Source organism: Kogia breviceps, chromosome 2 (assembly GCF_026419965.1).
Source record: "Kogia breviceps isolate mKogBre1 chromosome 2, mKogBre1 haplotype 1, whole genome shotgun sequence".
NCBI classification, from domain to species: domain Eukaryota; kingdom Metazoa; phylum Chordata; class Mammalia; order Artiodactyla; family Physeteridae; genus Kogia; species Kogia breviceps.
In genome coordinates this window covers 126,249,002-126,273,219 of record NC_081311.1, presented here as the reverse complement: position 1 = coordinate 126,273,219, position 24,218 = coordinate 126,249,002, and the positions used below count along the sequence as shown (strand labels likewise).

Here is a 24,218-nt window from a genome sequence, read left to right as displayed (position 1 = left end):
CTAGCAGGTGCTCTTTTCTGAGCCTAGATTTCATTCTCTGTCATGTTAGCACAATTGACATTAGAGCCATGGCATGACATTTTGAAGATGAGAAACCTGGAAAGTCCTTCCAGATTCTCTTCTTCAACCATCTGCTTCCAAAATCCTTTACAGTTTGAACTTTTTTCTTAAGTCCAAACAGTTATGTGATGATGATGATATTCAATGATGACAGCTTTAGCAGGGTTGCTTTTCATAATTTGCTTAAACTTAAAGGTAAATGTGGAACATGGTCACACAGCAGATGCAGACACAACCTCAGCAGAATTGTCATCGTTGCAGCAGGAGTTTTAGATGGATTTAGGTCTCTGTTCTGAGGCATCTAACAGTAATTAAGAAATTGTGCCACCTGAAATAATCCTGCAAATTGAATGTGATTTCTTGACCCCCAGAGACCTCTTACAGATTAAGATGTCTGGCCTGTAGTTAACTCCTTTATCATCTTTGTTGTATAGGGATCAGTTTTAAGTCACCACATTTGTCTCGAATTCATTCAGGAAAAATATTTCTCAGGTATGGAGAAAGTATCATCATTTTACAAGTTGATTTAAGAACTGTTCCTGTCTTCTTTGTAGTAAAGTATTTTTTTATAGTTGGTTAAATCTTGAGAATCAGCACTAATTTCATGATTTTTATAGGATTACCTTTATCTGTGTGTGTGTGTGTGCATGTGTGTGAGTGTATTTATATTTGCTGCTATGTCCATGTAATGACAAAACGATGTGGTTTGGAAAGAAAAATGATTAATGGGATCACAGAGGCAAAAGATTATATTTTTATATATACATATATGCACAAGTATATTCAAATACATATATTCCACATATCTTATATGTATATAAATATATTTAAATATCTTATAACAAGTATTGTTTCTAGTAGACAAATGAGCATGATTCAAAATAAAAGATGAAACAAAGATAAGTGAGTAAAAATTTGACATCAAAGAAATCCAAATTGAAACTTTATATAACATTAATTTTGAAATATTAATCTAATATGATTTCATTATAACCCCAGACTTTTCCAGATAAAGCATTTTTTCCCCTTTGTAGCATTTTTTTCAATGGCAGTCAGGAAGTCTTAAATGTATCATGTTTCTTTGTTGAAAAAAAACTATACTACATTTCAATCCATGTTTTTACATAGCTTTTACTTACCATTCAAGGAGAATTTTATTTTATTCAATCATTTATCATTTCTTCTATAATAATTCAAATTTGACTTTCTTTGAAATGAATGTGCATGCTTCTTTATATATAGTTAAGTTTTTGGTGCAATGTGCACAGCCCATTTAATAATTTACAAAGTATTTTCAGTTCTTTCATTCACCATTCTAATAGATTGTTGATGGAAATCAATATGGAAGGGAAATTGTATAATCAAATTTCCTTAAAATAATGTCATTACTAGTGAAAGACAGGGTTGATGACACAGAGAATTATTTTTAACTATGATATATACATTTCCCAGATATAAGAAGGTTGCTAAGAAGTTAAAATTATGAACCACATTTTTTTTTCCATATTTGAAACAGACAACCACTAGCAGTCAGGGTAAGAGGATGGGAGAACTCTCAGATCAAGTCATTTTGAAATAGTTTGCATGATTTTCATTTAGTTAGAATACAGAGATTGAAATAACATGGGAAGACTTGTAAGTGATAATCATGGATATAAATGACTAGCTGTTCAGGTAATTCCATTTTTGTTGTTTATAGTTGTACAGTGTAAGAATACAGCCAAAAACTACAATGAAAAGGACAAAGAAAAATTAAATTAAAATAGAAAATACTTTTCCCAAAACATACCAAATTTTATATTTTATGTTTTCACAGATGATTTTTCCATGTCAAAACACATACTATTACTTTCTATCCTGCCACAGTTATACTTAATACAATGTAATTTGACTGATTTTATCAAATGTCCATTGTGTCTACTCATGTCAAATATCAATACTTGTGGACTTTGAAATTAGACCTTTTTTGTATAATAAATTCCTATAAATAATTGAATACGTGTCAGTATTCTTCTAATTGATTGCTTTGTTTACCACCTAACAGGTGCTAGAATAACTTTGTTTTGATTATCGTAGTATTATAATTCAGTTTCACTCTGACAGGTCAAGCCTCCTCCAAAATTGCCTCATCTCCAATTGCTAATCCATATTTCTCTTCAAAAATGCCCTGGTTATATCCACAGATAAACAAATTTTAGAATCAATTTGTCTATTCTTTTAAAGCATGCTGGATATTTGCATTAAAATCAACATATTTATTGGCTAATTTATAGTCAAAATGGCATAACTATCGTCTTGAGTCTTCCCAGTCTAGAACACATGTGGCTCTCCATATAGTCTACTTTATTTTTCTTAGTAGAATTTTGTATCTTTATTGTTCTTGTATTGTATGGTTTCCATGAATTTATTGGAAATTTTGTTCCTAGGTGGTTTTCTGTGTTGCTATTAAGAATATCAACTTTTACATATACTTAGTGGTTTATTGTTGATATATAACAAAGTTTCATACATCATTTATAAGCTGGCTACTCTGTTTGACTCGTTTCATTTTTAGCCATTGTCAGATGATTCTTTTTGGTTTTCTAGGAATATAAGCATATTATTTACAAATAATGGTAGTTTGCTTCCTTTGTCCTATTATATATTTTTGTTAATTTTTTTCAAATAAATACGGTTGAGCTGAGGCAGCGGCGACGGCGGCCCTGGAGGCCGCAGTCCCGGTCCTGGCTTCGGCCCCAGCCCCACCGTGGTGACGCTCGCTGTGCTGCTGCTGCTCTGGGCCACGGTCTCGGGCTACTTTGTCAGCATCGACGCGCATGCTGAGGAGTGCTTCTTCGAGCGGGTCACCCCGGGCACCAAGATGGGCCTCATCTTCGAGGTGGCCGAGGGCGGCTTCCTGGACATCGACGTGGAGATTGCAGGGCCTGATAATAAAGGAATTTTTAAAGGAGACCGGGAGTCCAGTGGGAAATACACCTTTGCTGCTCACATGGATGGAACATTTAAGTTTTGTTTTAGTGGTAGGATGTCCACCATGACTCCAAAGACAGTGATGTTCACCATTGATATTGGGGAGGCCCCCAAAGGACAAGACATGGAAACAGAAGCTCACCAGAACAAGCTAGAAGAAATGATTAATGAGCTCACAGTGGCGATGACAACTGTAAAGCATGAACAGGAATACATGGAAGTTTGGGAGAGAATACACAGGGCAATCAATGACAACACAAACAGCAGAGTGGTCCTTTGGTCCTTCTTTGAAGCTCTTGTTCTAGTTGCCATGACATTGGGACAGATCTACTACCTGAAGAGATTTTTTGAAGTCTGGAGGGTTGTTTAAAAAAGCCTTTTCCTGATGATCCCGAACTCATAATTCACTGTTTACCAAGTGTCTTGGTCATAATAATGTCATTAGTTTCAACGTTTTTATTTTCTAAACTGTACATTCACAGCTTCTGTTTCTTTGTGATTAATAGATATTGGGGGAAAACACATTTTTAGGAAAGTTATAGTGAAAATTTGACATTTGATTGGCATGATTTCATATTTGAATTCTTCCTCCATTATACAGGTCCTTCCAGAACTCAAACACTGTAAGTGGAATATAGATGTATAGTCCTTTTAATATATTCTTTCCTTTTGCTTTCATAATAAAATGCAGTTTGTTCAGGATAGTACTTTATTGACAGTACTTTACTAAAAATGACTGAATTCTTGGGATCCCTTATCCTGCAGTTCAAGTCATTAAAGATTCATTTTGTTGAGTCCTTATCAGAAATAACAACCTGAATCTTGACATTTTCTATCCAGCCTAATGGCAGAGCTCTGTGACTAGAGGATGCTACCAAGTTGGTACTTTTTTACTTTGTCTATCTTGTTTTTACTTTAAAGATAAGACTTAAACCAACAACCTTTTTCCCCTTTAAAGTTTTACAGTGAACCTTAGAACTCAGTCACCTCCACTTAAAATTGTTGACACAAGCAGCTGAGAACCATTTTTTGGTTTCTGCCTAAACTTATAACAAGTCTCTATTAAATTCAATTATCTGGGTGTTGCATTGAACAGTAGTTCTTTTTCTTTCTATGCTGACATATCCACTTTCTCTACTCTTGGCACGTGGGAGGTATGCATTCACATAGTTGGAAAAATCTGGATTTCTGATGCCAAATGGTTAAAAACCTCTTGGATATCTTTGCAGTGATATACAGCCACTATTTTATTTTTGATCAGTGGCATTTTGGCCGCTGTTTAATTAGCTCACTGAACATTACTGTCAGTACTAGTGTGTTTGTTTTTGTTTTCCTGGGTCTTTCTTTTGGTGTGGGGATGATCCAGGATTACATTGTGACTGATGTATATTACTTACTTGTACATTTTTTTTTGGATCTTTGCAAGGGGAAAAGTACTAGTAACGAGTTTTATATAATTAAGTTAAATTTGTTACAGGTTTTCATGTTCAGGATAAACAATTTTTAAACCTTGGGTGAAAATACTTGCAACAGTTTAAGGTGACTGTGTTTTACCTTAGAACAACTGTTGCCTGCCAACTTGTGTGCATGTGTGTGTGAAAACACTTCATAATTGATTTAAAAGATGTAAATTTAAAACTGGTTGTATATCTAATTTGCCTCAGGTTCAGTAAATAAGCAATTCTTTTTAAAAACAAAAACAAACAAATAAATAAGTGCAGTAACATCAGTTTCAAATGAGATTTAAAAATAGTTCCATGAAAGAGCCCCCTTGACTTCTTATGACATGACAATCTGCAAAAGTTCACTGTCAAGCATGAGATTGGCTGTTAGTTTGAGATAAATACATCTGCTGTATTAAGTAACATTCTATCTCAAAAATTTTATCAGGACTGAATGTTGAATCTTGCAATATGTTTTTAGCAACTATTGAGGTAATATCACTATTCGTATTTAATTATGAATTTTACTAATTGCTTTCCTACAAATATCAATCCACAAGTATTGATATTTGACATGAGTAGACACAATGGACATTTGGTAAAATTAGTCAGATTACATTGTATTAAGTATAACGTTAACAAGGAATAAACGCTAACTCCTCCTTCATAGTAAATAATCTTAAACTTCATTTCACATTTTCTGAGATGTTCAGTGGATTCCCTGGAATTCCTATGAAGTCTCAGGTGCTAATGTTACTTGTAGTCAACTTTGGTACTCATTTCCAACTTTTGAGGAATTATTTTCCTTAACATCTCACTGTTTGCTTATTTGTTTGCTTCTATATCTAATTCCTTAATGACCCAAACATGAAACTCTTAACATTTTTTTTCGTAATTCAATTCTTCCTTTTATATTTTTAGGAATCCCCATTCTTCCTGCTGCAGGACTAATTATTTGGGTTTAGTTTTGCTTTTTCCAGGTTTTGATATTAAATGTTTGTGCTACATGACTGGAGTGTTCCATAGCTGTAAAAATACTGTTAAAACATTCTATGAAGCTTTTCCTTGGTCAGGGGACTTGGTTTACCCTTCAAGCCATCACTATCCTAATAATTGTCAAGGTCATGGATAGGGCTAGAAGTGAGCTCAGGTTAACTTCAGTTTATATAAAAGTTCAATTTCTATTGTTCCCAATACTGAATATGAGGTAATGCTCTGACTCTATACTCTTTCTCATAATAATTATTTTTCATCTAAATTACTCTTAATTCCATTGATATTTGTTCCTGTTCCATAGACTTTTATCTGTTATTCTTCTATCTATATACTAGATATATTCTATCTATATACTAGATATACTATCTAATACTCTTCCACAAAATATCGGTGTGGCTAACTTCTCATTATTCAAGTTTCGGATCACATCTCACTGCCTCAGAAAAGTCTTCCTTGACAAAAACATCTAAAGGTTTTTTTTTTTTTTTTTTTTTTTTTTCACTACACGGGCCTCTCACTGTTGTGGCCTCTCCTGTTGCGGAGCACAGGCTCTGGACGCGCAGGCCCAGTGGCCATGGCTCATGGGCCCAGCCGCTCCGCGGCACGTGGGATCCTCCCGGACTGGGGCACGAGCCCGTGTCCCCTGCATCCGCAGGCGGACTCTCAACCACTGCGCCACCAGGGAAGCCCTACTTATTATCCTTTTATTTTCTTCATAGCACTTTATAATTTTCAACCTATCCCATTTAAATAATCAATTGTTTACTCCCTCCACTCCCATCACCACCTGACACCAGAACCTATAGACTAGGAGAGTAAGGACCTTATCTAAGTTCTTCACTGTAATACCCTCAGTTCCAAGGATATGGAGTCTTTCTTCCAAAGAATGAAAACTTTTACTGGATTTTGTATAATTCAGATTTGTTTTATTCATATGCAAAAAGGAAAGCAATGCGGTGTTATTTAACCTGGTTGCATTTCATATGTTATATTGATTTCATGGCAAACTTTGGATACTGCAGTATAAAATATTAATTAAATATATGATTATAATTTTGTTATCACATAGTCAGTGATAAATAGGAATATTTTGCAGGTTTGTGCTTTACAAATTTATTTAACATGTTTCCACATCTCCTCTATGATGTACAGTAAGAAAACAATAATTAATGGAGCTAGAAAAGTGATTGTCAAACATACTAAAGAGTATTGTTACATGATATAGAGGTCTATATGTAATACATTCAATTCGGAATATTGAAAAAGCTTGAATACATTTAACCATATCAAAAGTTGGATTGGATTTAGAATGCATATGCCTATATATAGATATAAACATATTTGGCTTTTTATGCAAAATTGATATTACCATATTATATATATATATATATTTGTTATATTAAATACCTAAGCTCACATGGTTTTAAAAACAAAATATTAAAACACTTGCCTCATACTAAAACTTTTATTTTAAATGATGTTTAATATTATTCCTTAAACTGAATTTAAAAACTGATGTAAAATACTTTGACTTTATGGATACAGGATGTTTACTTTAATTACATTCAAGAAGCAGTGCCTTGGGGATAAAGGCTGTAACAAACCACCAGTCATGGAGTGATTGATAAGTATAATTTATCTTCACCATTTCCCACCCTGCAACCTCCTTGATAATCACAGAGAGAAGTATTCCAGGATGCGCAGGTTAAATACAATAGTGATAGAGAAAACACTAATAAATTTGCTCTGAGGCTTTAAGTAAAATAAAAGCAGTTTTCAGAGAATATCAAAATGCTTAACGCTTGAAGATTTTGGACAAACTACATTAATATTAGTGACATTTTGCCATGTATTATTATTGCTTGCCCCACTTTATTCAAGTTTTAAATATTTCCATCAAAATTTCCAAACACTTTGAAATTATATCCATAGATCTATGGAGCACTTGAAAAAGAATGGGAAAAGCCATGATGAAAATATTTTCTGTAACTAATATTCTGAATGGGAGGTAAATTTTATATTCTGAAATAATATATGTTCTAGCATATACTGAAGGGAATATATTAAAAGGGACCTTGTTTGAGCTACATCCTGTTAGGCAGCTGATGACCAGAGAGGTTTCTCAGACCTAAATTCTAGGTTACTCAACAAGTAGAGACTATTGTTTTAGATACTGTACTTATGTGCACTGTTGTATTTTATTATACTATTCTATTATCTCTTTAATTTTTATCAAGTCATGAAGAAGTTGTTCTTGGATGATCTTAACAAGTTGTCACATGCAGGGTGTATCTTAAGACCAGTGGAAAAGCAAAGCAGCTTGATCAGTGTTAGAGTAATATCATTTTTTAATTTATTTGTTTGCATGTAATTTAAATCATTTGATATTTATAACATGTTTTTACCAAAGTATCCTTAAGAATTTATCACGTAAAATTTTGAATAAATTTAGGACATAATGAAGGAAGACATAAAGGAAACAAATAAATAAAATATAAATTGTTTAGCTGGGTTAAATTCATGCAGGAAAACCAATATTGCTGGAACTCAAGTTGAATTCTCATTAAGATCACCAATTCGCTTGGTGACTGTATAAACTGAAATCTTTTGTTAACCTTAGTATTTTAGCTAAAGATAGACATCCGTGGTTCTCAAACTTTAGCCTGCACTAAAATCATTAAGATTTTTAAAACACAGATTTCTCTTTCAGTAAGTCTGGGGTTGTGCCAGAGAATTTGCATTTCTAACAAGTTCCCAGATGTTGTGTATGCTGCTGGTCTAGGGACCGCACTTTGAGAAGAACTGGTATGTATGATATCATACACACACACACACACACACACACACACACACACACGCAGCGGGACAAGTTTTTTCCAGGGATCAGATTTTTCTATTACGAATCTAATTTTAAACCTAATTGTTTTTGATTTGTCATCTTTGATATTGTGCATACTTTTCTTATTTTGAGATATAAAGGAATGCACCACCATGTATTACTCAAACTTCTAAGGATAATAGCATAAATACTACTAACTTAGTAGCATTGGATGGCCTCATAAAATTAGTAAATTTATCCAAGCCAAAAAAAAAGACTCTGTTAATTTTTCCATATTAATATATTATTATCTGAATATAACTTTGGTTTAAATCAATGAAGGAATCTAAACAGGCAGTGCCATTGCTTCACTTGTTGTAAAAGAAATATCATTTTAGGACTACTTTCTCTGTGCTGTTAAGTCTGGCTAGCACCTTAAAGGCATTGAATTATTTAATCATTCTAAAAGCCTATTATGGCCCTAAAAAGTGTCATACAGAGTGAAGTAAGTCAGAAAGAGAAAGCAAATATCGTATAATATCGCATATATGTGGAATTTAGAAAAAATGGTATAGATCAGTGGTCCCCAACCTTTTTGGAACCAGGGACTGGTTTTGTGGAAGACAATTTTTCCATGGATCGGGCAGGGGTGGGGGCATGGTTCAGGAGGTAATGCGAGTGATTGGGAGCGGCACGTGAAGCTTCCCTCGCTTGACTGCCGCTCACCTCCTGCTGTGGGGCCGGTTCCTAACCAGTCCACGGCCTGGGAGTTGGGGACACCTGGAATAGAAGATCTTAGTTGCAAAGCAGAAATAGAGACACAGACATAGAGTACAAATGTATGGATACCAAAAGTGGGGGGTTGGCAGGAATTGGGAGACTGGGATTGACACATATACATTATTGATACTATGTATAAAATGGACAACTGATGGGAACATGCTGTATAGCACAGGGGACTCACCTAGTGCCTTGTGGTAACCTAAATGGGTGGGAAATCCAAAAGGGAGAGGATATCTGTATGTGTATGGCTGATTCATTTTGTTGTGCAGTGGAGGCTAACCCAACATTATGAAGCGACCATACTCCAATAAAAATTAATTTAAGAAAAAGTAAAAACCTATTATGTGGATTAAAATACTACTATTTAAAGAAATGTAAGATAAACTTTAAAATACTACAAAACTTTCCCATTGCCAGTCTTCTAGCTAGTAGTAAATCTATCATCTAATTGAGACAATTTGAGCCCAGAGATCACACTCTGGTCTGATGCAAAATTTAATGACAATGAATGTAAATGAATGAGAGACCTGAAAATCCTAAGTTAGAACATATAAGTCTATATATAGGCATAGTTAATCTTTTTAAATCAATTGATTGCTTGCTGTATCTTTCATGATTAAGTTTGTCTGAAAGTAACTGAAGAAAAAAATTAAATTTGACTTAGTAAGATAGAAATTATTTTTTCCTTATTCAGAGAGTCAAGGGAGAAAATACTAGAGATGGAAAGATGCTACATGCTGTCAAGGAATAAGCCTTCTTATCTCTTATGCCTTTACCATGTTTGGCTTCCATTCCCAATGTCATCTAATGATCCAGTGTAGTTGCTAGAGACTTGGCCATATTTTAAAAATCATGGCCAAATGTAAGTAGGAAATAAAGGCACATGACCTTCCATTAAAGCCACTTCTCAGTTGATGTACAGAGCATTTCTCGTTATAACCTAGTGCTATAGGACCACATAAGGTTGCAAAGAAAGCTAATGATATAGTCTTTTCTCAGAGTAACCATATGATTACTAAAAAAAATGGCTTTCTATTATTGTGGAAGAAGAAAGGAATGGACATTGGAAGAAAATTGTAAATTTCTGCCAAATTTGTTGATCAACTATCAATGAGTCAATCAGTCATGCAATTGGTTATTACCTAGGCATGGTTGGCTTTCCAACTTTATCTCAGAAATTTTACATTTTGACAGAGATAATATTACATATTAATCAAATCATTTCCTCTTTCTGGGCACACAGATGACTACATTGTCCAGTCCTACTTTAAGTTAGATTGTGTATGTGTGATTCAGGAATGGCCAATGGAATATGAATACACATGATGTAGGAACTTCAAGCCTGGACTTGAAAACTATAAAGCACAATTCTATGACTCTCCCTAGCCCTGATACAACAATTGGGACTATTTTTCTAGATCCTCTAGCTTCAAGTTGTAAAGGGTTACCTGATCCACATCAAATTTTATGTGAGATATGTCTTTATTATCTTAAGTCCATAGAGTTGAGACCTATTTACTACTATAACATAGTCTACTACTACAAGTATTGTTTAAGTAGAATTAATATCTTGTGTAAATGTTATTTATTACACCAAAACTCTCTTTATTGAGCTTGTTCTCTATACCAGGTACCTCACCTCTATATTAGCATTGAGATGTGATTGACCATCTTGATAAGAAGAATTTTGATGAATTAGGGAGCATGGAAGCCATATCAGAGTATATGTAAGAGAAAGGTGGGAAATAGTGACATTTCTCATCAACTGAGACTTTTTGCTGAGAGTGTGGGTAAAGAAATAGGGTGAAAACAAACAACAAAAAAACTAGATTGAAGTCAATGAAAGTTTTTTAATATATTTTTTTTATTTTGAACAATTTTAAATTTACAGACAAGTTGCAAACATAGTGCAGAGTTCTCTGTATATCTCCCATTCAGTTCCCCCATTTTTACCAGTTTACATTACCATAGCACATTTGTAAAAACTAAGAAACTGACATTTTTACATTACTATTAACTACCATTCAGACTTTATTTGGGTTTCACCAGTTTTTCTGTTAAGGTCCTCTTTCTGTTGCAAGATCCAGTCCAGAGTACCACAGGTAGCTTTCACAAAGTTAGAGGAAATCATTAATATTGATATGATGAGGAAAGCAACGAATATATAAATAGTCCAAAAACAAACTACTAGAGATAAAAATCAGAATATCTGAAGTTACATACCATATAAGCTTCCACCTAAAGAAATTAGAACAAGAACAAATTAAGCCCCCAGACAGGTAGAAGTAAGGCAATAACAAACAACAGAAATAAAACACAGAAAATGGAGAGAAAATTAATGAAATTAAAAGCTGGTTCTTCAAGAAGGTAAATGAAACTAATCAACTGCTTGCCAGGATAATCAAACATAAACAGAATAAACAGTTTACCACTAACAGGAAAAGGCAATGGGACATCATTACAGATCCTAAAGATAGTAAAAGGATAATAAAATAATGTCAAAAACTTTATAACAATAAATTTTAAAAGTTAGACAAATGGGCAAATTTCTTAAGTGACTCCAACTACTAAAGCTTATTCAAGAAGATGTAGATAACCAGAATAGTTCTACATCTATTTAGGAAAGTTTATAGTTAACTTTCCTACAAAAATATCTTTAGACCAAGAGGTCTTTACTGGTGAATTCTACAAAACTTTAAGGGAAGAAAAAATAACGAATCCCCACAATCTCTTCCAGAAAAAAGAAGGAACATATTCCAACCATTGTAGAAGACCAATATTATTCTGTTATCAGAATCAAAGACATTACTCAAAAGTAAAACTACTGATCAAAATCCTTCATGAATCCAGATGAAAAAATCCATAAGCAGACATTTGAAAACATGTACAGTAATATACAAAAATAAAGTAGAGTAATAAGTGGGATTTATCACAAGAATGAAAAGTTGATTTAACACTTGAAAATTTATCAATTTAATTCAAGTTATATTAAAAAACTAAAATAGAAAGTTAATAAAATCATTTAAATAGATGCAAAAAGTCATTTGACAAAATTCAACATAATACAAAAACATATCAGAAACTTAACATTAGAAGGCAATTTGACTCCTTCAAAGTTATAAAGGATATCTATAAAAAACTTAAACCTAACATTGTAACTAATGGTAAAATATCAAATGATTTCCTCTTAATATCAGAAACAAGGTACAGATTTCTTTTCATCCCACGTCTATACAATGTGTCCTAGCCACTGGAACAAGATAAGAAAAAGAAATAATAGTGCTTGCTACTCAATATTCAGACTAACAAATCATTGAACTGATACTTCATTAAAGAAGATATAAAGGTGACTAATGAGCACATGAATGTTTTTCAATATCATTTATTATTAAGAAATGCAAACTAAAACCACAATGAGATATCATTAGTATATAGTTGAATATCTAAAATTAAAAACCAAAAATACTAAGTATTTTAAAATATCAAACAAATAGAACCCACATATATTGTTGGTGAGAGTGCAAAATAACATAGAATCTTTGATAATTAGTATAGGTAAAAATATCATATGTTATATAGGTAAAAATATTAATTTAATCAATTTACAATCCAGGATCCAATTTTTAAATATTTCTCCAGGAGAAACGAAAGCACATTCTCACAAAAATACTATTACTCTAATGTTCCTAACAGTTTCATTCATAATAGCAAAAGAACTAGAAAAATCCCAAGTCTGAATTAAATTAGATAAACAAATTGTGGTACATGCATACAATGAAATACTACTCAGCAATTAAAATAAAAGGACTGCTGATATATGCAAGCACATGAATGGATCTTAACAGAATTATGCTAAATGAAAGAAACCAGATACAAAAGCATACTTACTGTGAGTCATTTGAAGGGTAGTAGAATATGCCGTCCCAAAATAATGACTGTAGAAATTCAGGACATGCCATTCAAAATATGCCACTTCAATATATTGTTTATTTTGAGCTGTAAGCACTTGAAAAGCAGCAAATGCAGGAAGAGGCTCTCTTTGACCTCCCCTTATCTGCCTAAATTCAGATCCCCGAAAGGAACTCAACTATCAATAAATCCATTTCTTAGGAATTTCATTAAACCACAGAAGATTGACTTTTATCAAAGGAGAGTCTAGACATTGACATCACACTCAGACAAACTTTGTGATTAACTACCATATCTTCCATCTATTCTTCTAAAGGCCCATTCATCTGTCCTAAAAATTATTTACCTTCCCCTAAGAGACTTACATTCCTCCTTGCACGTCCCTGTTAAAATGGTAAATAAGTCTGAATTCTAAAGTCACCTCTCTGAGTTACTCATTTTTTCCCTGGTTATCTCTCATGCATATATAAGGTATATATGTTATTAAGTTTTGGCTTTTCTCTTTTTAATCTGTGTTTTATTACAGGAATCTCAGCTAAGAACTCAGAAGAACAGAGGGAAAATTATTTTTCATCCCCTACACCTTTCATATGCATTTTTAGAAAATGCAAATCTACTGTGATAGTAAGCAAATCAGCATTTGTCAGAGGCCATGGAGTAGGAAAAGGTTAATGACTGCAGTGGTGCAAGAGGAAAGTTTATGGAATGATGCAAATGCTTTATTTCTTCACTGTAATAGTAGTAGTTATACTCATTTAAGTTGATATTTTTTAATTGGCAAATCACCCTGTTTCAGTAAAAAGGCGTCAGGGAGCTGGGTCTAGGAACGAGAACTTCAGGGAAATGTGCAGGTTTTTGATGTTGGTTTAAAATCTGAGGTAGCTGAAAGGAATTGAGATGTTAAAAATTTAAGAGTCCTTGGTATGTAGCGTCAAAGAGATAACAATGGAGCTTGTGATTCTTTATTTAGGCCATGTACCAACTAAGAGTAAAATTATAGGTAACCAGGGAGCACTACCATAAAAAAATTTTAAATGAATAAAGAATGTTGACATTGTGCTTTCAGAGAGTTACTTGGGATGGTATTGGATAGCTCAAAGAGAAGAATCTCAAATATAAAAGTTCTTATTTCAAAACAGAGAATGAAATGTCCATGCTGAAAGACTTTCTCTTTGAACAGTTTTAGGGTTATTGCTGCAAACTAAAATCAGAGATTGCTTCCACTACATACAAAAAGATAATTTACCAAAATGTCTGGATATGAAATTAATATACAAATTCAAAAGCTTTCCTATTTTAAAAATTTAACAACTATATTAAAAGAATTAGGCTCCTGAAAGACTAAACACTTGTTTGACCCAGTTTCTGATTCTCATTTCTTTAGATGATGAGTCTGCCTGAAAATCAGGACAAACTTCCAGCTTTGTAGACTGCTGGATTTTTAATGATATGATGACTTTTCTAGGAAATCTTTAACAGTTGATTATTGCCTAAATCAATATGACAATGAATAAAAGGCCATTTTTAATGGTTGGGTTAAAAATTAAAGGATGACCAAACCACACAGAAAGTGCATAGACTCACCATAAGTAAATCCACCAAGTTGACTCTAACACCAATTTAACTATATGCTTTCAAAATAAGAAAAACTGAATGCATAAGAGAACATATTTGTATAAGCTATTGATGCTTCTTTCAAACAATAACATTAGAAAGTTCTTTAAAGCATAGAAGTGTTTTAAGTATCAGAACAACATTTTCTTTTTAGTTTTGCCATCCTGAGCTTTTGTGACCCTTTATATTCATTTCCTATGTTCCAAATGGCCTAGCCTGCCCTTTTCCTCTATCTCACTTACATGGCCAGGTCTTTTACAATAGGAATGGTTAGCATCAGAAGAAAAATCTATTCACCAAAGATAATTGAAAATCCCTCAGTGTTCTCCATCTTGTTACCCTTCAGCCTTTCTTTTCTATAGCCATTATTTTAGAAAGTAAGTTCTGTCCAAGGCCAAGCTTCTCAAGTTTGATTCTCCCTTTAATGAGTGATCTTCCACTATTATGACTACAATAGAGGTCAAATTACAGATGAAAATATTTCACTTCACACATACAGTGCTCTCCATGAGGGGAAGTATTATTAGAAATTATAGGAAATGTGGGGGAAAAAAACCAAAGCTCTCCAACCCTACTTTCTGTTGCCATAGGTAAAGATATGCAGTATGTACATACATATATGTACATATACTATATATAAATTTTTATATAAACTTATAATTCACTTTGTTATATTTAGCAATCAGATAGATGTAATTCCTAATATTCCAAAAATAAATTATAAGAAGAAAATTCCAGGATATTATGGCTTCAAGTTAAAGTGTTTCAATGATACTTGCTCAAAAAAAATGGATCTCCATTTAGTCTTTTTAATGTGGGAGAAATTAGGAAATAATATTAACTTCCTGGGAGTAACAGTGTAAGTGACCTTTATGGAACTAACTTAACCTCCATATAAGCAGAAAGGTTTTCAAGCAGCTTCCCATATTCTTAGGATGTTCAGTGACAGGAAAACTGTTGGTAGATGATTAATGCATTAGCAAATATATATTATTTGTATACATCCACTACTATCCTTATTCCAGGGTAGATGCACAATAGGGCAAGATAAGTTTATTGTTCTTACACAGTTATGACACAGATCAGGAGAAAATGCTACAGTACATGGAGTAATTATGAAACAGTAAAGTGCAAATTAATTTCAGAAAAGAGGTATTAGTGAGAACTGAAGAAGTGGATAAGATTTCATTGACAAAGTTGCCAGTAAGGAAAGGAAGAAGGCATGGAGCTAGAAGGAGAAATGACATTTAAGGAACACAGACTATGTACAATGCAGTATTCTTGGGCCCAATCACAGTGCCTGAGCTGGGCCTAGAAGCATGAAATGAAAGAGAAAGGGCATTCCAAGAAAAAGAAATAGCAACTGTTAAGAAAAAGGAGTTGGCCAAAGATGGTAAATTCAAGGGACAAAAGAGTAATATCTGCCTTCCAGAAACAAGGCTATACTGAGAAAGAATGAGATCACAAAATAAAATGTAGATAAGCTCAGGGACAGAACAAGCTACATAATTTGCTCTACTATACATAATTTCCAATACATAATGAAAATGGTGGGCGTTCAAAAATTTTTAAGTATTTTGGGATAGTGATAGCAGTGTCTTAAGCAAGAATCAGGCCTTTCTACGTACATAGCCCTGAGTGCAGCACAGGCCACGGGCCCATGAAGCCAGCTCTGCTGAAGGACATTATAAAGGAATCTGAGATTTAGGTATAAAAGCTTGATAACTGATGAGCAATAGTGGAAAACAGGCTCCTAAGCCAGGGAATGACTTGAAATTAGTTATTTAGGAAGATTTTACTGGCATCAGCATATAGGCTGAATTGAGAAGACCTCAGACTGGAGACATGAAGAAGAGTTCAGAATTCAGAGTTCAGAGACCATTGCAATCATCATAACCTGAGGGAGAGGCTTGTACCAGCCTGGTAGAGATGGAAATGAAGAAGAAAGAAAAATCTGACATATATAGCATGATGACAGATTTTTACCCCCCAAAAGTAACAAACATGGCAATAAACTTTTGTTTCATTTTGGTTTTAACTGGAAGACTGAGAAAATGATCGTAACACATACAAAATGACCACACTGTGAAATGACACACGCCTTAGGAATGAAGTCAACGAGACCACATAGAGAGCTGCCATCTGAGGTAACAGGTAGCTATCTAGGTTAGAATTCAACTCAAGTTAAATTTCCTGAACATTTAAACTTTCAATGGTGGAAAAATGCAAATTTAGAAAATGATAATTTCCCTGATTCTATAAGGGTTCAAATTTTTGGCCATAATATTAGTTTCCTATTGCTGCTCTAACAAATTACCACAAACTTAGTGGATTAACCAGACACTGTTGGTAAGGCTGCATTCTTTCTGGAGACTGGAGACTCTAAGAGGAGAAGCTGTTTCCTTGCCTTTTCCAGTTTCTAGAGGCCCTTTACATTCCCTAAGCTATGTCCTTCTTCCATCTTCAGTATCAGTAGGGTAGCACTTTTAAATCTCTCTCTCTCTCCCCGCCTCTCTCCAGCACACACACACACACACACACACACACACACACACATACACACACACACACACAGCACTCCCCTTCCCCCAGATATGTACACCTCTATCTCGGTCTTTTCTGACTTTCTCACCTCTCTCTTATCGAGATTCTTGTGATTACATTGGGACCACCTGATAATCTACCCATCTCAATATCCTTAATTTAATCACATCTGCAATGTCCATTTTGTCCCATAAGGTAACATATTCAAAGGTTCTGGAGATTAGGAAGTGAACGTTTTATTTTTTTCAGGGGAGGGAGCATTATTCTGTCTACCACAACCACTGTTAGGAATTGTCATTTGTTGAGAGTTTGGGCTAATTTTCATCTAGTTTTATTCAACTCTAAGATCCTAAGGTTCTAAGAGACTTGGGTTTTTTTGTTTGCCTGTTGTTTTTTTGTTTGTTTTTGGTTTTTGACAGGAAAGTAGGATTCATTGGTGGGCATGAGTAAGAAGGGGACAGCACCAAGGCTCTCATGAGTGCAGGGCCTGTCATTTGTCCAGGGGACCACAATTAGGGATGTATTTGACCCCACAGGTATCTGGGATGAGCTGATCTTCTGCCACCATGTTTTCAAATTCATTCACATTGAACTTAGTAAATCCCCAGTTCTTGGAGATGTGCATCTCCTGGTGGCCGGGGAACTTGAACTTGGCCTTGTAGAGGGCCTCAGTCACATGCTTCTTGTTCTGCACCTTGGTGCCTTTGGGCATTATGACTTGGCCAAAGTGGACTCTGGCTACTGTGTTCTGGGGATTTCCAAAGGCACTGCACATACCTACCTGGAGCTTACCATGACAGCATGCCAGTCATGAATGTCCACTGGAAAGGGCTGTCTCCAAGGTCCCTTAGGGCATCCCGTACCGGCAACAGGCTGCACACACTACCGAGGAGGCTGCTGTTTGCAGCCATTGCATGCTAGGCCCCCCACGGGGAAAAGACCGTGGTTGGCTTAATTGGCTGCAACAAAGAAACTTGTTTTGTTGTAAAGAAAGTAGGAAAATGAGATTGGAGCATAAACCAGAGAAGGAGATAAAGGTTGGATTTATCCATATTTAAGCCCTTACTTTGGATCAATTTCCCAGTCATAAAAAGAGATGAGCAGAGGGCACAATTTTGGGAATTAAATGCAGTGAGGATAGTGAGAGGAGAAAAAGTGGTCAGTAATATGGAAAAAATATAATAATGATACATACATTTATGGGATACATTTTCGGTAATTGACTGAATGCCTTATCCCAGAGAACATTTAATTGATAGCTTAAGATGACTGATTGGAAGGTTTGATATTTCAGCTTGCTAGGATTTTCAAAATGATGCTACCAACTGGTTCAGCAAAGAAGCAAATCATAATTCAAAAATATCGTTCACTACGTGGAGAAGTGGATAAACATATCAAGACATATTTTATGAAACTCAATAGAAATCTGTAAGGAATAGTTTGATTAACATGGTTATATTGTGAGAACAGCAAAGAAGATAAGGGAAATTGAAAACAAACAATGAAATGGATAGAATTTTATAAAATATTTCTGGCCCTGAGATTTTTATGCTAAACTACTTACCCTTCAAATGAAAAAATGTATGAAGGGTGAGGTGGTTAGGGATCATTAAACTCTAAATTATTTTGCACAGTTTGATTATGTATATTACAACTGCCAGGAAAGTAGGCAAAATAAGAGAAAAATCAAAGGTACTAGATGTCATTTTGGTGGAGCACTTAGTGTTATCTACTGAGTTCTCTGGGTATTCTATGATTCTACAGGGATGCATACATTAGATCACCTTTCTGTTGACTAGGTTAATTTGTAACTCGATGGGACTATCTCTACAAATTAAGATGTAGAAAACTGATAGTAACCCAAGTAATTTTTGTCCATAGAAATGCAAATAAATTTTGTTCAGTAGAGATACAATTGATTTCTACCTTGTAGAAATTATGACTTGAAACAATATATTTAATAGAACCTTAAAATGTTAAAAAGTGTTAAATTTTTAGCAAATTCACTTAAGCATTTATGATTATATATATGTATGTACTATATATTATATTAGTATGTATTATGTGTGGAAATATATAATAGAGACATTATCTTGAAAATCTTTGAATTGCCTTTAAGAGTTTAGTAGTTCCTTTATTAATTAGAGTTGACTTTATTTTTAAGTTGTGTTAATTTTATATTTATACGAAAATTGTGGTTTTATCTTTCTGAACATTTATACTTTAACACAACTCTTGCTTGATAAAATATTCTGATGCTAGGTATGTATTAATTATTATAATACAGATGGATAAAAAGATCATTTTGGGGAATTCAGTTTATAAAATCTGAATTTAAGCAAACACTTGAAGATAGAAAACAGCTTGCTTTTTTGTAGAATCATGTTTTCCAACATGAATATATCGTCATCAGAATGTATAGGCATCCAAGATTATAAACTGATTTAAAGGGTAACTTGTTCATTATGGTATTAATTTGAGGATTCCCTAGGATATATCAGTTGGAAAGATTGTTGTATATTGTCTTAATTTTCAGAAAGTCAATATTTCTTAGAGAAAGATATTTCAGATTTTTCAATACATCCCAGAAAAGAAGTAGCGTATTCTGAAAAATCAATGCTTTCTTTTTTCTTCTTTGTGGGGAGAGGTGTTAAGATAGACCTAGGTATCAATTGTAACTCTACTGTCCCCCATTGACTTTATTTTATTTTATTTTATTTTTGACTTTAATCAGAACATTTTGTTTTGGTTAAAGTACATTTCTTGCCTCAAACTTGATTCTCAGATGTGTGCAATCAAAATAAATGCAAAAAGTACAATGTACATAGATATTTAATTTTTTACCTTTCTTTGAGTTAACTATATACTCAGTGAAAATGTTGATCTTATATTTTCATGACACCTTTGTGTTACACAATATGCATATGAAATTCCCTTAGAAAAACTGTAAATTCTTGCATCTCCTCTCAATCATATGATTTATATAATTTTGAGAACACAGCAGCCCTGCAGCAAAACATTCAATGAATTATTAAAAAGTGCTGAGAACTGCTTTATAGGTATAAAGAGCTAAATAAGGATCATCTAATTCTACCAGTTATTAACATATAAATTCAAAAAAAAGGAAAAAGTCCACATACAGGTATTTTGTCCAAAATTAATGTTTCCTACTTTTAAGAAGGTCATAAGAGCAAAAATGACATAAACTTTGGATCCACTTCACTTCACACATTTATTTATTCATCAATATTTCCATAAGTAAATTTGTTAACCTAAGTGTAAATGTTTCAAAGAGGAAAAAAATTCAGAATAAGTCAAGGAAAAATACAGGAAATTAAAAGGAATAATAAATAAGTGAATACACATAATCACATTCACTAGAATGAAAGCTCAGATAAAACAGTACATACCTTAGGGCATCATTCATTATCACACATACACATAAATGTATATACAGCCGTGACACATTTGGGAAAGAAGATGAACAAATTGAAGAGTTCATAAGAAAGATTTGAGGAAAGGTTTGGAAAATGAGGAAAGGTTAAAAGAAGAAGGCATGTTCAGTCAAATGAACATACCAAAAGGAAATATGATAGATATTTACAAATATATATATATAATTAAATGATAAAAAACAAGACAAAGACAGAATAGAAAATATAAACTAGGAAAGACATGCAAAAATTAAGAAAATCTCTAAACAATGAAGGATATAAACCTAAAGAATATGTAACTCTTATGGTAATAGTGTCTGTCATTATTGAAAAGCCAATATTGAGGTTAGATGCTTATTAAGAAAGGCTCATAAATAATTAAGTTAACCCTGCCTTACTACAAAGGAGAACAGACATAAACCAAGACCTTCCTTCCAAAGTTGAAATCTAATTTTACTTTCTCTTTCTCTCTCTTGTTGAGATTGGGCTGCCTTCTAACTCATATTTGAAAAATATTTGAGTTTTTCACATAAAAATAGAATGAAGTAGAAAATGAAGTGAAAATAAAGACTACATTGAAAGCAGGATTAGCTTGTACAAGCATGATGGAAAATGAATTGTGGTTTTTTTACTGGTCCAAAAGCTAAACATCAATTATTTAGTCAATATAAATGTATTGCTTTAATATGCCAGGCACTGTACTAGGTATTAATACAAATCCATTGCAAGCAGAATCCAAATATGGCTTTCTCTTCTTCAAGATCATGGGTGTCTTTTATATATATATATATATATATATATATATATATATATATATATATCTTATATGACTACTAACCATCTCTCAAATAATGTGTTGTTGGTTGCAAGGAAACCCTACTCTATATATAATGGGAAAGAACATCAAATCAGAAGGCACTTCTTCCAATCAATAGAATTACCTTTACGAATGGAGAAAAATACATTAAACTTTTTAGCAAAACAGTGAGATTATAATTAGCTTGTTAATGGTGGAGAAAAAAATTTAATAATTGTGTTTCACTAATTCAGAATTCATTATTTGACCAGAGGCTGACAGGAATGTTATTTTTGCATTGATTAATTTATTTCTTTTTATAGAAGTAAATTAATAATGTAAATAAGATTACAAGAGGATCCTTCAAAATACTTAGTAGAACAAACTTTCTAAGCACCCTCAAGTACTTTAGAAGGAACCATTTCCACACAATTGATATGTTAATTACAAACCATTAAATCAAGTCAAGGATGTGTATTGGATAACACTTTGTTAGTTTAATGTGAGTTAATGTAGGTACTTGAAATAATGGAACTCTATTCCTTTCTGAAATAATATATTTTCAGACTTTTTTTCTTTAATTAAAACTAAGCTTCCTCCAATTAGTACAGATTAATGATATTTTACAGGAGTCAATATTTAGGAACCAAGAGATATTACTGACTTTTCTATAACCTAGTTGTAGTCAGAGAAGAGGTAAAGATTGGGAAAGTAATCTTAGAGTTGATATCTTCCAATTGAAATAGTACTTTCACACATAATAATACTACTAATACGACAGATATGACAAATTTGGCTATGATCCAAATCAAAATCATTAACAATTTGAAATATATACATATATGTCTAGCAAATAAAGAGGAAAGAATATCTTTGCTAGCCAACATAGAAAGAAAGCATCTTTTAATATATAAAGAGGTTGTCTAAAGAAAAGTCAGTCTCATATATCAATATATGTGTGAATATAACTTCCTCCTCTCTAACCCACATATATTGACAAAGCAGTATTAAAATAAGAACAAGGTAGGAACCTAGCTAATTTACACATTATTAGAACCCATTTTTACTGGGGAGGTGGGTGGAGACTGGCAGGATAGGATAATGTTGATTTGAGAAAAAAGACAGTCCTTTCATCACATTACTAATTTATTGACCATCATAAAAATATATGGCACACTAAAAGTTATGAACTTGACTTCTTGAGGGATATTTATGGAAGGCGAATGACCAATATTTTCCTTTAAAATAACCCAAGAAATATACTCACTACACTTTAGTATATTTGACAGATGACTTAATATAGTCTTTAAACATATATTTTGGTATGTGAAAGTTTCAAACATCACAGAAGCATAGAGAAGAGTAAATGAATCCCCTTTTACCCATCACCAGATTCAACCCTTATCAAGATTTTGCTGACTTGATTATCTAACCTCTTCTCCAGCTCTGGCTCTCTTGCTCTTACTTTTCTCTTTCCTGAGGTATGTAAAGCAAATCCCAGAGATTATCTTTCACCCAAACATCTTTTGGTAAGCATCTCTAAAAAAGTATATGGACAGTTTATCACAAACAATAGTACAAAATGATTTCCATTTATGGTTCTAATTTGGTCCCCCATGTCTTTGCTCGTGACCCAAGTGGACTGTAGATTGCTCGAGGGTGGTGACCCCTTTCCATTAAGAACATGGTCAGTGATATAATATTGGCAAAATTTCCTTTTTTTTTTGTAAGAATGGGTTGTGATCTAAATGTTGTGTTCAAAACCTTTTCAGTTTTCACAGTGCCTGATTTTTTTAAACACTTTAAAATGTTTTCTACTTAAGAGAAAATGGGAAAAAGTGTTTAAGAGAGAAACATGGTTTACCACATCCTTGGTCCCGTTCTGACTTCAATGGAGAAGGAACAATATATTCAAAAGTTGGCCATATTCACAATTGCTTTAATTCTGTCAAGATATGAAAGGTTTATCATGCTAATTTTTTATCATTTTTCCTTCTCTTCCATCATTTAAATTGGTGCAACAAGAGAGGAAGCTTTAAAATCATATTTTCAGCTCATCACCAGACTTAATTTTGTAAGTCTTCTTTATTGGCTCTTCAGATAAATAAAAGCTAAAATAGCAACTGTACCTTTAAATGATTCTCTCTGCATATTGTTCTCTCAAAATATTTTATTTATTTAAAAACAATATAACCACATTAATATTTATTTAGACATTTTTAGTAATCATTTTCTTTTTCATATAATAAGAGATTATCACAAGCTAATTCAGTGAATGAAGCATTTCACATACAAATTTTTGCATTATCTGATAGGTTTTCATATGTAAATTACATGCATCTGTTTATCTCTGGTGAATAGTGTCAAATATCCTCAATGCAAAACGAACCTTAAGTAACATTATCTTCCTAATGACTTTTCTTTTCCCAATGAAAAATTGACTATTTGTACCAGGTATTTAGAAATTGTCATTCAAAAAGAGCTTTTTTTTGTTTGTTTTTACTGGACTGCATCAGGGTAAAAAAAGGAAAACGAACACTGAGGTAAATTACGGTTTATATTGTCCTTCTACAAATCTTTTGGAGTTTTATGTTTAAGATTATGAAATCTCATCCATAAACATTTTGAAACACAGAAGGTAGAATGTTTCAATGCAAAAAAAATCCGCTACATTTAAAGAATTTTTGTTAGCCGTCAGGCACTTAAATCACGTTTACAAACACGGAAAGACAAATGCTCAAACATCTGAAATAGTCTCTCTCTACTCTCAAGTAGACCTGTCTTTGAATTCACCATGTGGGTGAAATCAAAGCACAGAACAAACACTGTTTTGATATGGCTTTGAAGATGAT

The 24,218-nt window shown here is 33.2% G+C and overlaps 1 non-coding gene and 1 pseudogene across 1 annotated transcript; one reads left to right on the top strand and one right to left on the bottom strand.

Moving 5' to 3' along the window:
- LOC131750387 (transmembrane emp24 domain-containing protein 2 pseudogene) overlaps nucleotides 1-3,410 on the top strand; it is a 55,972-nt pseudogene extending 52,562 nt beyond the window's left edge.
- A 14,555-nt stretch (nucleotides 3,411-17,965) lies between these two features.
- LOC131751697 (small nucleolar RNA SNORA70) lies at nucleotides 17,966-18,101 on the bottom strand. The gene has a single exon (XR_009334264.1). It is a non-coding gene; the product is annotated as a small nucleolar RNA SNORA70 (small nucleolar RNA).
- Between the last annotated feature and the right edge of the window lie 6,117 nt (nucleotides 18,102-24,218).